The following is a 15,461-nucleotide window of genomic DNA, read 5'->3' on the forward strand; positions in this document are numbered from 1 at the left end:
CATGTGCTATTAATCAGCGGTTTAAAGTATTGTTTACCGGTTTATCAAGGAAAACAGAATTGAAAACTTGCCTCGCAATACTACAAGAAGTATTTTCAACACGGAGGATAAATGTACGTGGAATAAATACAAATCCAAAGATAAGTGCACCAAAATTGGCACAGAATCTTCGCCAATCCCTGGAAAAACAATTTTGTGCTGAAACGTTGGGTTGAACATGGTTTCAAAGGAAGAGTACAGCGCAGAAAACCATTAATTAGTCATGTCAACAGGCTTAAACGGCTTGTATTCACCAAAGAAAAACCAAGAAGCAAAACATTTTGACTTCTGGAAAACGGTTATTTTCACAGATGAGTCAAAGTTCAGTATTCATGGCTCGGATGGCAGACAAATGGTTTGGCGTAAGCCGAATACTGAATACCTTCCGCGAAACACACGAGGAACCGTTAAACATGGTGTGGGGGATTTTTTAGCAGCTGGAGTTAAGAAACTGCACATAATTGAAGGAATTATGGATCACAAGATCTGCTTCGATGTCCTGAAGACGAATTTAAAAGATAGTGCTGCCCAAATGGGTTTAGAAAACAACCTTACTTTTTATCAGGATAACTACACAAATCATCTCTTTGGTTGCAGTAAGGTTCTAGAAACCCACAGAATCACCAGACATTTATTCGATAGAGAATTTATGAGACGAACTAGACCGCAGAATCCGCAAATGCATCATTAAGAAAAAAAAACGACCTTAAGGAGAATATTCTCTATGAATGGACACAAATAACCTCGGAAACAACTGAAAAATGAGTAAGGTTAAAGCCAAGACAATAATTGTAAGCTGTAATTACTTCTAAAGGTTATGCAACAAAATATTAAAGGGCCTATTATGGATCACAACTCAACTTAGTTGAGTTGTAATCAAGACAACTCAATTTGAAGACAACTGCAAAAAAAAATCGTATTATGGGAGACAACTTTTTTCAGTTGAGTTGACCAAATATGTTGCCTACTTTTATGTGCTTGTTTCGTGTCAAAATCAGCTGTGTAAAGTAAAATACGTAGGAAATTCAAAATTTTGAATTCAGTGCAAAATTTTATAAAAAAGACAAAATAATAGGAAATGGAGAGTTCTATTGATTTGTTTCTTAGAAATTCGGAAGAAGAAAATGCTCTAAATGTTGCGCTGATGAGAAAAAATATTCGAGATCACTCCAATCCATTGGAACTTCCAAACAAAAAGTATTATTTATAAACAAATTCTTTGACGAGTGTTGATTTTAATGTCTTCGTTTAGTTTCAGATTTATAAGTTATTTTAGACTCAACAAAGACGCATTTTTTTATGTGCTAAATGAAATCAAAGATCATTTGAAACAACCACAGCGTTCCTCCGCAATCCCACCAATTCTCAAACTCTGCACTGCCCTACGTTTCACGGCAGAAGGAAGTTACCAAAAGTGCAGTGGTAATGATTTTAATTTAGGCCTTGCTCAGCCAACAGTTTCGGTAGTGTTAAAAAAGTGCTAGACGTAGTAGAAGAACGTATCTGTCCACAATGGATTAAGGCTCGTATGACAAATGATGAGATGAATTTATCAAAAATTCATTTTTACTAGAAAACCAGATTTCCTGGAGTAATAGGATGCATCGATGGAACTCATATTCGAATCATAGCACAAAAAAATGGTGGTCTTGATGGTTGTCCAATGCTATTCAGTTGAACAGCTATATTTTCCCATTCTTTTTGTGGAACCGAATTGTCCCTTGCCTCTGGCCAGCTCAGGTTTCTGCTGTAGAACCTCAATCAACCTCTCGAATTGGGCAGGTTTAGTTATTTTTAATCTAAAAAATTATTTTCTTACAGATGTTTATATTACTATTTGTAAAACTTACATTTGTTTCTCCATTTTCTTAAAAAAATTGGTTTTCAATGAACTGTTGATGCCTACAGTTATTTTTTTGTACACACAAATACACTACACAACTAGTAAATATCAGTTGCCTAATTTTGACAACAATCACAACTGAGAGACAACTCAACTGGCTTACATAATACCCCAAACACATTTAAAAAGTCAACCATTTTTTAGTTGACTACTGGTTGACTTGTGACAGACAACTAGTTGTGATCGGTAATACCGATTGCCGGATTACAACTCAACTTTGCTCTTAGTTGTCTTACATAATAGGCCCCTAAAGCCAAATTTTTTGACTAATTAAAACAGGGTACGAATATGAAATTGACCCAGTATTACTGCAGTTTTTCTTGTCTTTAAATTTTTCAAGAAAAATTAATTATACCAAATATAGAAAATCTATAAAATACACGTGTCCACAGGTTTTTCTCAAAACCCACCTCTGTCTATCAACTCCTACTCTCACCGCCCCGCTGTGAACATCGGGTGCCTAGTACCTTAACTGGAGATTGGGTACTAACCCCAGTGGAAAGTTGTTGGGGGCAGCAAACGAGAGAGGAGCACAGGACGAATTCTCGAGATGGAATCAACGATGGCGTCTACAGTTCCAGTAAGCTTGAAGTACTTATGAGTACCTTATAGGGCGACTACGACATATTCGGTGCCTAGGCCTATAAGGAGCGGTTTATCCGGCTCCCCGTCCTTGGAGTTATACGAAGGATCTGGCCCTTCTGGTTGGGGATTGTACCGTCGGGGTGACTTCCTGACCACGTACAAATACCTTAGTTGCGAAGCACCAACAATCCTCGGATACGGATGAATTTATTGTTGGCAACCCACGCAGACGAAATAAGGACAACGAACTTTGGATCTGTACGCGGAATGTTAGGTCCCTTAACAGACCAAGTGCAGCCTAACAATTAGCAGAAACATCACAAGGCAGATATTACCGCCATCCATGAAGTGCGATGGGATGGACCGAGCCAACGCAAACTATAAAAGACTGGGATACATCCCACGGTGACTGTTGGTATACATACTACGGTGACTGCTACCGAGAACAAAGACTGCCTCTATTTGAGTGTGGATTTGTTGTTGGAACTAGACTCAACCACAAAGTCTTGAGTTTCAACAGTGTGCGCGAGCGCACCACGACAATCCGCATCAAGGCTAAAATCGCCAACATAAGCCTAACATGCGCGCATGCCTCAACAGAGTCGAAAGATGAAAACACCATAGACATATTCTTCGAGGTATTAGACAAGACATATGAACAGTGCCCTAGTTATGACATTCAAATTGTCTTAGGAGATTTTAACGCCAAGCTAGGAAAAGAATACATCTTTGGTGGCACAATCGGATTCAGGCTGGTCGATTTCGCTGCGGGGCGAGACGTTCTGGTAGCTAGTACGCAGCTCACGCATCTTAATATCCACAAGGGTATATGGAAATCTCCGTCCACCAGATTGACCACATTACGATAGACGCACGACACTTCTCCAGTATACAGGATATCCGAACATTCCGAGAGACCTACATTGACTCGGACCACTACCTCGTTGTAGCGAAGGTACGGCTACCGATATCCCGATTCAAGCCAAAACAAGGAAGTACTGGAGGAACACCGGCTTCTAAGATGAAATAAAAAAAAGCATGAAAGGCGTGCGATCGAGAAGATAGGGGATGTCACAACAGGAATGAGGTTCGTAAATTTTACCAAAAGCTAAAGAAACATCCAAACAACAACAGATCAACAGTTCCCCCTACCCGACCCCGACGAAGTGAAGATAGCTAATCTAAATTGAAGTCAAACAAAGCTCCTGGAGCTGACTGCATCGCTTCCGAACTATTCAAAGCAGCAGGCGATGACTTGGTAGAGAGCATGCACCAACTCATCTGCAAAATATGGTCGGAAGAAAGCATGCCCGATGAGTGGAACAACAATATTTGCACCAACTACAGAAAAATCAGTTTCCTTAACATCTTAAATCTTCTATGTCGCAATATTTAAACGTCTAACGCCCTCATCAACAGCTTGAAAGGTCCTTGTCAGTGTTGGTTAAGGCCAGGAAAGTACTCAGTCAATTAAATATTCACATAAAGACAGATCATAGAATAAATTTAAGAACATCAAATCAACACCCACCATCTTGATTTCAAGTCCGCCTATGACAGAATCTACAAGGATGAACTGCGTATTACAATGTATAGTTTTGGCATCTCTACCATAAACTCGTCCGTTTGTGCAGGATGACCATGGAAAATTTGGACTGCTGGATAAATTTTAGGAACAGCTTTAACGAACCTCTTGATGTCAAAGAAGGCTTCAGACAAAGTAATGCAATTTGGAAAAATCAGTCCAATTAAAGCGGATGATGATTTCGAGAGACTAATTCATCGCTTGTTCTACGGCCTGGTATTCAAAGGTGAGTATGGGTGCTGTACATGTACAGCGACATAGACTTAGCCAGAATAAAAGTCCAAAATGCCTAAGATGACTTGATCACGAAGGATCTACATGAGAACACAGTAGAGGCAGGCCGCGGATAATGTGACGCACACAGGTGGAAAGTGACCCACCCCGCTTGGAATGCGCAACTGAAGACATCTAGATGCCGATGTTTTTTAATTCACACAAGTTTTAATTGAATAGTCAATGGGTTTCTTTTAAATATGTTCTTTTGCTTTTGAGGAACTTAAAAACTGAGACACACGTAAATATAAATTTTAAAATAGATTTATAAACTAGGTACCACCTGCAGCGGCATCGTATTAAGACCACTTACAGGAAACATACAATTTATTGTGTACATAATAAAACAATAAATAACAACTTTATTTTTGTCGGCAATTTACAAAGTAAAATAAATCAGTAAAACTTTTTATTTAAATCAATTGAATGTCACGCTGAATATTAATTTTATATATGTATATGCAGGTATTTATAGAAGATAAGTTCATTTTGCCACAATACAATTATGTAAATTGTTCGTTGATTATTACCACCCACTCATGACACAAATAAAATCCAATTGCAATTCATTTGATTAGAAATTTCCATATTACTGGCTCCAGTGATTTTGATTCCAGACACTAAAGACGACGCGACAGTCGCGTTTCTTGAGTAACAAATCATAAATACTTCAGAAACAATTAATAATTGATATTGAATATGAATAAAAAATTATTACCTCAAACTGTTGACAGTCTTTCAAAAGGAATATATATTTTATTTAGTGTGGGTAGTTTTGCAAACAAGTTTGTACCGATTTTATCTTTATATTTATTTTGCAGGCCTTCCAAATTTAATTGATTGCATTTGATTTATGCATTCTTAAAGTTTGCACTGTTTTGATAATTATATTTGAAACATATAATTCAAATTCTTCTAAATGTTAACAAGTGATTATTTTATTACAAAGTTATTGTTAAGAGATGCATTTTTAATAAAGTTATCTCTTTTTAAATTGTGCGTGCACTCAAGGAGTTATGAACGCCCTTATAATGATTAAACACTTACTTAAGGTGGCGCTAAAGTCCGGGGATAACCTAGGCCTCAACTAACATACATACAGTCTCCAGTTGTGTATGCCAAGCTGGTCACACCTCATTGAATTCGCAGAACTTTTAGCAGACCTTGATGTCCATTCGCTCTACATGACCCAACCATCTAAGTCGTTATAAGTGTATTCTTTTTACTTGATCAGTGTCGCTGTACGGCCTGTAAAGTTTACTGGTGTAACTTTTTCTGCACTTAATCTATGCAGAGGGGACCATAAATCACCCGAATACTTTTTACCTTGAAGGATCCTAATACGTTTTCATCTTGCCTTGACAAGGCCCAAACCTTAGTGCCATAAATGAGGACCGGGTTGATGATTGTCTTATAGAGGTCAGAGGAAGACTGTAAATGCTCGTGAGAGGATTTTACTACTCAATTGCCTTCTAAGCCTAAAGAAGCAATGGTTTGCCACACTTAAACTCCGTTTGATTTCAGCACTGTTGTCTTTTTTTGAATTTATAGCGGTGCCCAGGTAGACAAAATCCTTAAATACCTCAAAATTATAGTCCTAGACGTCGTCGTTCAGTGTCCTTTTTTGATGACAGCATATACTTAGTCTTGTCCTTGCCGTTCAATGTTCTTTCTAGATGTAGATGACAGTAGATACCAGTACTTTGTCTTTCCTTCATTAATAACTAAACCCATCTTCTACGTTTGCAATTATGTGAATATCATCGGCGTAATTGGATGGACGTTGGAAGATTGTGCCTCTAATGTTGATGATTGAGTTTTGCGCAATTCTTTCCAGAACGATGTTGAAGAAGTCGCATGACTATTTTTTTGGAATCAAAAACATCGGTGGGATCTTTTCCGACTCTTATAAGCGTGCATTCTCCATGGTCATTCTGCATAAACAGATAAGTTTGACAGGGATTCCAAAACAAGACATTACTCTGAAAAATTCTTCTCTATAGGTGCTCTTATACGCGGCCTTGAAATCGATATATCAAGAATCAAGAAATGGAAAAAAAATGTCATTCCTACAGTCAAGCACGGTGGTGGCCATGTAATGGTTTGGGGAGCAATGGCAGCTTCTGGTGTTGGTAACCTGGTTTTTATTGAGGGCAACATGTATCGTCACCAATATCTGGATATTTTGAGAGGTAATTTGCATGTCTCATTTCTAAGCGATTCATTAGGCAGAGATTCGGTAACAGCTGGGTTCCACACCAAGACAATTACCCTAAACATACAGCAAAGATTGTCAAAGAATGGTTGCTGTAAAGAGTCCCAAAACAACTCCACCCTCCTCCCCAATCACCACACCTCAATGTCATTGAAAATATTTGGGACGAGTTAGGGCGCAGAATCCGTAAATACAAAATAACCGATCGAAATTCCCTCAAAACGGCTTAAACAAATGCTTGGGCTTCAATTACGCCTGATGTCACCGAAAATCTAGTGCTTTCAATGCCTAGAAGACTGGAGTCAAATGGAGGTCCAACAAAATATTAATTTTTATATTATATTTGTTATTTTTTCTTAATTATTAGCTGTATGTAGACTTTCGTGAGATGTTTTTTTTCGTTTTTTTTTTTTGTTATTTCAAGTGAATTGTTGAAAAAAAATTAAATCTTTTTGTTCTATTTTAGTTGTTAAGCTGTAAATATTTTAAATAATACAAAATATCACTGACATTTTGCCTGTTGATGATTTTGCATTTTTCAAGGGTGTATGTAGACTTTCGTGACTGATTGTAAATATACAACGTTCAGGAGACCGATGCACCTCAGACTTTGGCGCAATTCAGAGGGTCTCCTTTCATGAGTAAGGTTCCACTCGCCCAGCATATTTTTTTTTATAAAAAGCGCACACTCAAGGGAAAGAGGGTTTGAAGGAAGGTTTCGGTGCTTAAACTCTAGATTTGGATGTATTCGCATTAGTCTCGTATATAACAGCCAGATAAGAATAGGAGACAAATTTCTTGAATGACCTTAGTAAACATTTTTGGCAACATCGCTCGATACAAGACAGCATTGAATTCCTCGCGTGATGGGATGTGAGACTTGCAGAGAGGAATCATCAATAAAAATTAGAACGGTAATTTCTAATCCAACGAAGAAGGGTTTCATCTATACCGAAGGCAAGTATTTTCGATAAGAAAGAGGGCTTCATGCCAAACCCTATCAAATACTTTTGAAATATCAATCTAAATGATGTAAAAATTTTCTTTAATGTTCGGTGAGTTGAACCATGAGACCACCAGTAGACCTATTGCTACGAAAGCCGTTTTGTCAATCATTACATTATGAAGCTTTCGATCTTCTAGAAATATCTTGAGTTGAAAATTAATGACCTTGGAAGAAAAAGACGTAAGTGCAATCATTCGATAATTCTTATAATTAAAGGGGGAGAAGCATTCTCCTTTTTAAGGATAGGCTGGACAGATGCTATTTTTCATCTACTTGGAACGAGGCCAAAGGAAAAGGATAGATAAAAAAGCTTACGCAGTGGTCTTGCCAAATCCTTTAGGTATTGTATAAATTTTGTCCAGAACACTAATGGTGTACTTATCAGGGTCAGAGATAGGAAATAATTCAAGGGTGATTGCTGTTCAATCTTCTACGTTCGAAATTCAAAAGGGTTCGTTGACCAGCTGTTTTCGGGCATTCTTTTTTCCGACCATATTTTGCAGATGAGTTATTGAATACTCTTTACCAAGTCATAGCCTACTGATTTGGATAGTTCGGGAGCGATGTCATGCTTCGTTGGAGCCGACAGCAAAATTATGTTTAATACTTTTTTAAAGGATTAAGATATCTTGACTTCGAATCTCGCCTAAACATTTTTCTATCACATCAGGTTTTTAAAATATGTGCATCTATGTAATTTGTGCTGCACATTATGCTATTTAAATTTTGTCAGCCTCCTTTACAGAACATTTTTAAGCGGCGAGTAAATACTCTTTATATTAAGTTTTATTGCAAAAAACAACTAAGATACGGGGCCAAATAAGGTCCTGTTCCTAATAAGGCCCACTTCTAAGAAAACACAGAAATGAACAAATAACTGGCAAGTCTTGCATGTTCCTAACAAGGTCCAAAAAAAGGTATGGGCCTTATTGGGCATACGCAAATTTAGTTTTTAAGTTATTTGTTTTTATTTTGTATTTTTAATGTGTTTTAAACAAAATGTCAACTTTACCCAAAAAAAGAGCTTCTAATTGGATCGATATGGAAAAAGCGTTGCAAGTTGTGGAACGCGGTTTAACACAGCGTGATGCTTCTTAGCGCTTCAACATTCCACGAAGAACGCTTAGAAATCATATCTCGAGTGATTCATCTAAAAAGAAACTTGGGTGTCTTTAGAACAAGAGACAGATCTGTCTCAAAGGTTGGCATGCCAATCACTCCAAAGATGCTGCGATACCAAGCCTTCGTTTTCTGCAGATTAAACAACTTTCCCAGTGGCTTTTACACATCAGAAACTAGTGCTAGAAGTTAATGGCTACGGTTATTGCGCAAGGCGCAAATGATGAATAAAGCTAGAGCTCAGAAATTAAACACGCACATTGTCAATGACCACTTTGAAGAAATGGAGAAATTAAACATCCAACATAGAACAGAGAGCATATACAGTGTTCCACAAAAGTCATGGTACAGCATACATTTTTAGTCATAATGCTTAAAATATTCCACAACAAAGTAAAATTTCAAAATTTCTTATTTTATAACAACTCATTTTTATTCGCATGTTAATTTAACAACAAGAAAATGAACCATGATTGGAACAAAAAATTTAAAAAAAAAATAGCTCAAAAAATGAATTTTCTTCCACAAAAGTCATCGTACACCTATAAAAAAAAGTGAAAAAAACATCTCAGAACATTGTTTTTGTGATTAAAAGTTACCATTTTAGTATTTAGTTGGATAGCCTTTCAGTTTTAAAACGGCTTTCAGTCTGGTTTGCATTGAATAAACTAAATTTTCAGTGCAAGTTTGTCCAATATTCTGCCATTCTTTGATTAAAACTTCTTTTAACTGGGTCTTGTTATGAATGACATTGGCTCGTATTTTTTTTTTTCGAGAACATTCCACAAATGCTCAATGGGGTTCAAGTCCGGGCTTTGGGGAGGGGTTTTTAATAGGTGGGGAGTGTTGTAAATTAGCCACATACGCACTTTTTGCACTTTTTGGGCGGTGTGTTTGGGGTCATTATCTTGTTGAAAGTAATAATTATTTAAAAGACCCAGTTTTCTCGCACTTTCCTTTAAGTTCTCTTTGAGAATATTAAGGTAAGCATGTTGGTCCATGGTACTTTCTATTATGACAAGATTTCCGACCCCAGATGCAGCCATACAGCCCCATACCATTACTCCTCCACGACCGTGTTTGACTGTCTTCCCCTTGCTTTCGCCATACTTTAACTCGACCATCCGAGCCAAATACGTTGTACTTGGATTCGTCTGAAAAAATTACCTTGCGCCAAAAGTCGGGAGTCTCATTTACATACTGTTTTGCAAACGCAAGCCTCTTTTTTCTATTAACTTCACTGATTAACGGTTTCCTTCTGGGTACACGAGAGTTAAATCCGGCTTCAACGATGGCGCGTCTCACAGTTTCAGGATGAACTTTTTTATTATTATACTTTTCAAGTTCTCCACTTATCTTACTTGCACTTATAAATGGATCTTGGGCTACCAAGTGCTTGAGTTTTGTCTTATCCCGGGAAGTGAGTTTTGATGGCCGTCCACTACGAGGCTTATTTTCCACGCGGTGTTCGTTTTTAAAGCGCTAAATAACGTTTTGAACAGTAGAACGGCTTCTAGAAATAAGTTTTGAAATTTCGGAGTACGATTTGTTTTGATTTTGATGAAGATCAATAACCAAGCGCCTTTCTTCTAGTGTAAGCTCCTTTCCTCCCATTTTCTTGGCTCTTTTTCAGCAGAAGTTACACAGAAATTTAAAAAGATCTAGCTCAAACAATTGCTTCACGTAAACTGCATGGCTAACTGTCATAAAAAGAATTTACCATTGCACGGTTGCTTAAAAAAATAAAAGAGTTGCTAAGTGTATCATGACTTTTGTGGAAGAGAATTCAAGAGCTTAACTTAATTATTTTTTATTTAGTTTTTATTTATGGCAAAATGTTTCTTTTTTTGTTATTGAAATTATGAGCAAATGTTAATCTGCTAAAATTAAGTTGAAAATTTGTGAAATTTTGGGTTACTCAGGCCTATTCTGCTATTCATCGGGGTAATTTTACTTGAATTTTCACTAACCATTATTCTGCTATTCATTCGAAGTGAATATGTGTATGTTGGTCACGTCGGTTATACTGCGCGGTATTCTTCTATTCACGTGAATGCATTCATTCTATACAATTCAGATCCGCATATAAAATGCAGCGGATTTTTCATTTGATGTCTGGTTTGTTAATTTTTGTAAGCAAAATGTAAGTGAAAACTAATTTATTGCTAAATTTAGAATATTTGTTTTATAAATAAAAGAATATTAACATTTTTAGGGGAAGGAACACCCTTTCTAACATTTCTCCGAAGCTCTATTTTTGGGGATTTTCTTATTCCTCTGGTTACATTTTCAATAAAAAGTCCAATACTGCCCATTTCCAAAAATTACACAAATTATTCTGTTTAGGTGGATTGATTTAATTTAATTTTTGTATGAATCAAAATAATTTAACCAATATTCCCAACATTTTTACATGAACAGCTGTTTATTTGAATGTCAAATTAGTTTAGGATAATGTAGTTCAACTGATGGATAGCAGAATGCAAAGGCAGTGTGAAAGGGAATCGAATTGGTGAATCGAATATACGATCCACGTGAATAGCAGAATAGGGCTGACTGTTAAATATTTCAAGCTTTGTACTTAAAATGTTTACTGTACCATGAATTTTGTGGAACACTGTATGTGTCTCCTAAAATCAAAAGCAACGTATTTCACTTTTCTGGAAAACAAAGTAACCCAGTTTTCTTCATTTTTTTTAAATCTATCTTTCAATGTGATTGAAACTGAAAGTTTCTTATTCCAAAGATATTTTATTTTGAATACTAGGGTTAAAATCAAAAACAACGTATTCCGCAGGCATATTTGAATCAAAACAACACTATTCCTATTTCGAAACAAAGTAACTCTATTCCAAAGTAAATTAATTTTTTTTTTTATAAAAAAAATGTATTCCAATTTTTGGAGCGAAAATCGATTACTGTCAAATTATTGTGCATGGATTTAATTATTATTTTTAGTTCGATCTATTAAGCTGTTAAGTGCGGATTCAATCGAATCATCAGTTCTTACAGCATATCCACGCAAAAAATTAAATAGAGAAAATACGAAGCTTCAGCTAGCTTAAGTAGAGCGGTAAGTAAATCTTGTAAGGCAAATTAAGCATGTTTATCATTTTCTTCACTATGTAGGTACAAAAGAAAACAATTACCAATAATGCCTACATAAAGATGGATCTTATGTATGTATATAGAAAATTGACAATAGCAGATGCATTCTATTTTTCAAATGGTTTTTATACAATACCTTCAAAAGTTTCCCAGGATGCTTTTATTTTAAGCTATTTCAACATTCAGAAGCCTAAACGTTCGGACTGAAATTTGAAGAATGGACCAAGAAAACAGTTCTCTGTAACTTATTTTGTCAGAACAAAACAAAAACATACTGTTAAAGTTTTCCAGGAGCCTTTTTTAAATATTATTGGAGCTACAGGCCTACAGACAGTCGAGTAAGAAATATTTGCAATAATCATTTCAAAACAGGATCAGTTCCTTCGGAGAAACGTTGTGGTGACCACAAAAGCTCTAAGCAGAGAGCGACTTATAATTAATTTTATAAACAAATATAAAACCATGGAAGTGCATTATTGTAGAAGTAGAACCGCAAAACGACAGTACCTACCTGGCGATCTTTCCAATTCTAAAATGTGGAAAGGTTTCAATCAGAGCCATCAACTCACACAAGCTAAATTAAGCTTTTTTCGTATGGTTTTTAACACATGCTTTAATCTTAAAATTAAGGAAATTTTTAAAAACTGGATGAGAAGATGAAGAAAACGTTCAAATAATGACAAAACTTCCGATCCATAAGTTGCGGGGAAAAGCATTTTTTGACTTCTTAAGAGAGGAAAGAGAAGATTTGTTGACAATGTCTTTTGACTGTCAGAAAAATATGATATTACCCAAAGTTTCTGACCAAGCAGCTTATTGGTCTCGTTGTTGGTAATACGCACTCATCTCTAACCAAAAAAATGTTTTTTTTTGGACTGGAACAACAGACCCTAAGGATCAGTTTTGCTTTACAAATTTTGAAGGCATTGAAACGATTCGTTTGGTTGCTGATGGATGTGGTGGGCAGAATAAAAACTCGATTATGATAGGTATGTGTGAGTATTTTCTGGTAAATAGAGCACCACGTCACATTAACTCCGTCGAATTGATCTTCCCCATTCCTGGGCACTCCTACATACCACCTGGTAGAGTCTTTACTCATATTGAGAAAAAAGTTAAAGCTAAGGAAACCATCGTGGCTGTTGATGGGTATTTGTCCATTTACCAGGAACACAGAACAGTACTGAACTTGGGATCTGATGAATATTCGGTTTTAGACTTTAAAGATGAAATTTTAAAATTTACAAAGCCACCATCCGCTTGGCATTTTAAATTCAACGCACCAAAAAGATTAATTTTAAAAAGAGGAAAACTAGGCTTAGTTGGCAAAACCAAACACAACGAAGGGCAAACTTTTTTTTCCATGGCTCCAAAAAGACTCCCTTAAGGTGTAAAATTAAAGGATGTAAAGCTTAATGACGTTGATAATTTACTCCAAAAACACTTTGTATGCAATTGGAAATCCTTACAATTGCTGAATTTTTATAAGGATATTATCGAAATAAATACAAATCATGTTAAATACAACATCGAAGCTGACCCTATTTGCAAACCCCATGAAGCGGATGTAGCCATCAGGATTTAATTTCAACTAAAGATACTCATTATTCTTATCATCAATAATTTTTGTTTGCTAATTTTTTTCTTTAATTTAAATTACTTATTTATTAAACCTGAAAAGATATAAACAATAAACCGAATTATATGTGTTTGATTTTCAAAAACTAAGTATTCCGGAAAGAAAATTTGAAAATGCATCTATTCCATTCAATGAATTTTAAAACATCACTATTCCAAAATGCATTGTTAAATATTTCAAAGACGTTTGGACCGCCAAAGCCAAATGATAAGCAATAATAGTCTAAGAGCCGGCAGCAAATTTTGGAAGTGGAGTGATAACCAAAATATATATACATATATGTGTAGATATACGCAACATTATGCCAAATTCAACCGTCTGGCAGGTTTTTTTTTCAGCCGGGGGCGGGGGTGGGGGTTCGAAAATGGTCATTTTTCCGATTTTGGGGCGAAGTGATAACCACTTAAATGCATATATAAACAATAGGGGGTGGTGCCCTGATGTCAAAAAAGTGTGTCCAAGACGTTTTAGTTTCAGCCTTCCCCTTGCCAGACGGCCGCCAAAATGCGCGAAAATCAACTTTTTGGGTCGAAGTGATAACCACATGAATGATACATCAAAAAATCAGAAAAATTCCCCTGATTCTAAAAATGTGGGTCCAAGACGTTTTGTTTTCAGCCTTCCCCTTGCCAGACGCATTTTAACACTTTTTAAAAACACTTTGTTATTAGTTATTACTAAAAAAACATCATAAACACTTCATGATTGCAAAAATGTAAGCACTCGAATTTTATAAGTAATACTTTATTATATCGAATATTGATATGAGTATTAAACTTTGTAGAGGTTTTAGTGGTTATTATTCAAAAAGACTTCAATTTTAATATATTAGTGGTAGCTAATAAATTGTATGGCATGAGTGTTAAGTGTTGTATACACATTGATAATCCAAATCAATGTGGAAAAATTAATTTGTTTAGTGAAACTACCTTAAAAAAATGCCATACTATTCTAAGTTTACGAAAAGCTCTTAAATATAAATTTGCCAATATAAACCTTCCAACTGAAATAGATAGTGTAAGTGGTTATCATAGCAGTTGCTACAGACAATTTACTGCTATTCCAAAGCATTTGGTATCTTTAAATCAAACCATCTCCGAATCATGTAAGTCTTAAAATTTTCCACTATGACCAGTTGTACAAAATAACTGAAATATTTGTTTGAGATTGAACCAGAACACTTTCCAGCAAAGTTTTTTAAAATTCCAAAGTGAAATTCAGTGACCAAAAATGATGGTACATATACCAAACGAAGTTTCGATTGTACAGCCGGTCATTTTCTTTTGGTATTTTCAAAAGCAACTATATATAGATCCTTATTGTTTGTAGCAGTTGACGGCCACGTTTCATTAGAATCCTACTTTCAAACCTCTGAAAACAACACTATAGAACCAGACACTATAACAGAGGCTTTAATTAATAATTGCATCTTTTGTGATCGTGTTAAGAAATATTTAAAAAAAAAACAAAAAAGAAAATCTTATATTCGGACGAAAATCTACTTTGGAGGATGTTGTTTGTAAGGCTATTTTACTTGAAAACGGTTCAGTTTACAAAAAATTAATAAGTAGTTATAAAGACGATGTTTTAAAATACCACAAAACATGCCTTTCTAGTTTTCTGCAAGAAGTTAAAAATCTGGAAAGGGCCTCAAAAATATCCGGATTTACTGAAGCACATAAAAATGCATTTTATTGTGTTTGCGCTTTTCTTGAAGAGCATTTATTGAATTTAAAAGAAGTTCACTCTTTTGAAGACATCGCGGATTTATATAAAGAAAAACTATGCGAAAAAGGAAAGTCATTGACTTATTCAAAAAACTGGTTAAAGAGAAAGATCCTTTCCTATTATAAAGGCAAAATAGTAATACGAAAAATTAGAAGCGAAATACTAGTTTTAGATGCACTTATGAACGACTTCCAAGAAAATATACTTAGCGACAAATTTGCTTCGATAAAATTGCAATCGACTTTGAGGTAGTTATATAAA

The 15,461-nt window shown here is 35.6% G+C and overlaps 1 long non-coding RNA gene across 1 annotated transcript; it reads left to right on the plus strand.

The window, feature by feature from the left end:
* Nucleotides 1-874: 874 nt before the first annotated feature.
* On the plus strand, nucleotides 875-1,518 carry LOC129941799 (uncharacterized). Its single transcript, XR_008780931.1, has 2 exons — nucleotides 875-1,236; nucleotides 1,298-1,518. It is a non-coding gene; the product is annotated as an uncharacterized LOC129941799 (long non-coding RNA).
* Nucleotides 1,519-15,461: the final 13,943 nt, after the last annotated feature.

This window comes from Eupeodes corollae, chromosome 1, assembly GCF_945859685.1.
Source record: "Eupeodes corollae chromosome 1, idEupCoro1.1, whole genome shotgun sequence".
NCBI lineage: Eukaryota > Metazoa > Arthropoda > Insecta > Diptera > Syrphidae > Eupeodes > Eupeodes corollae.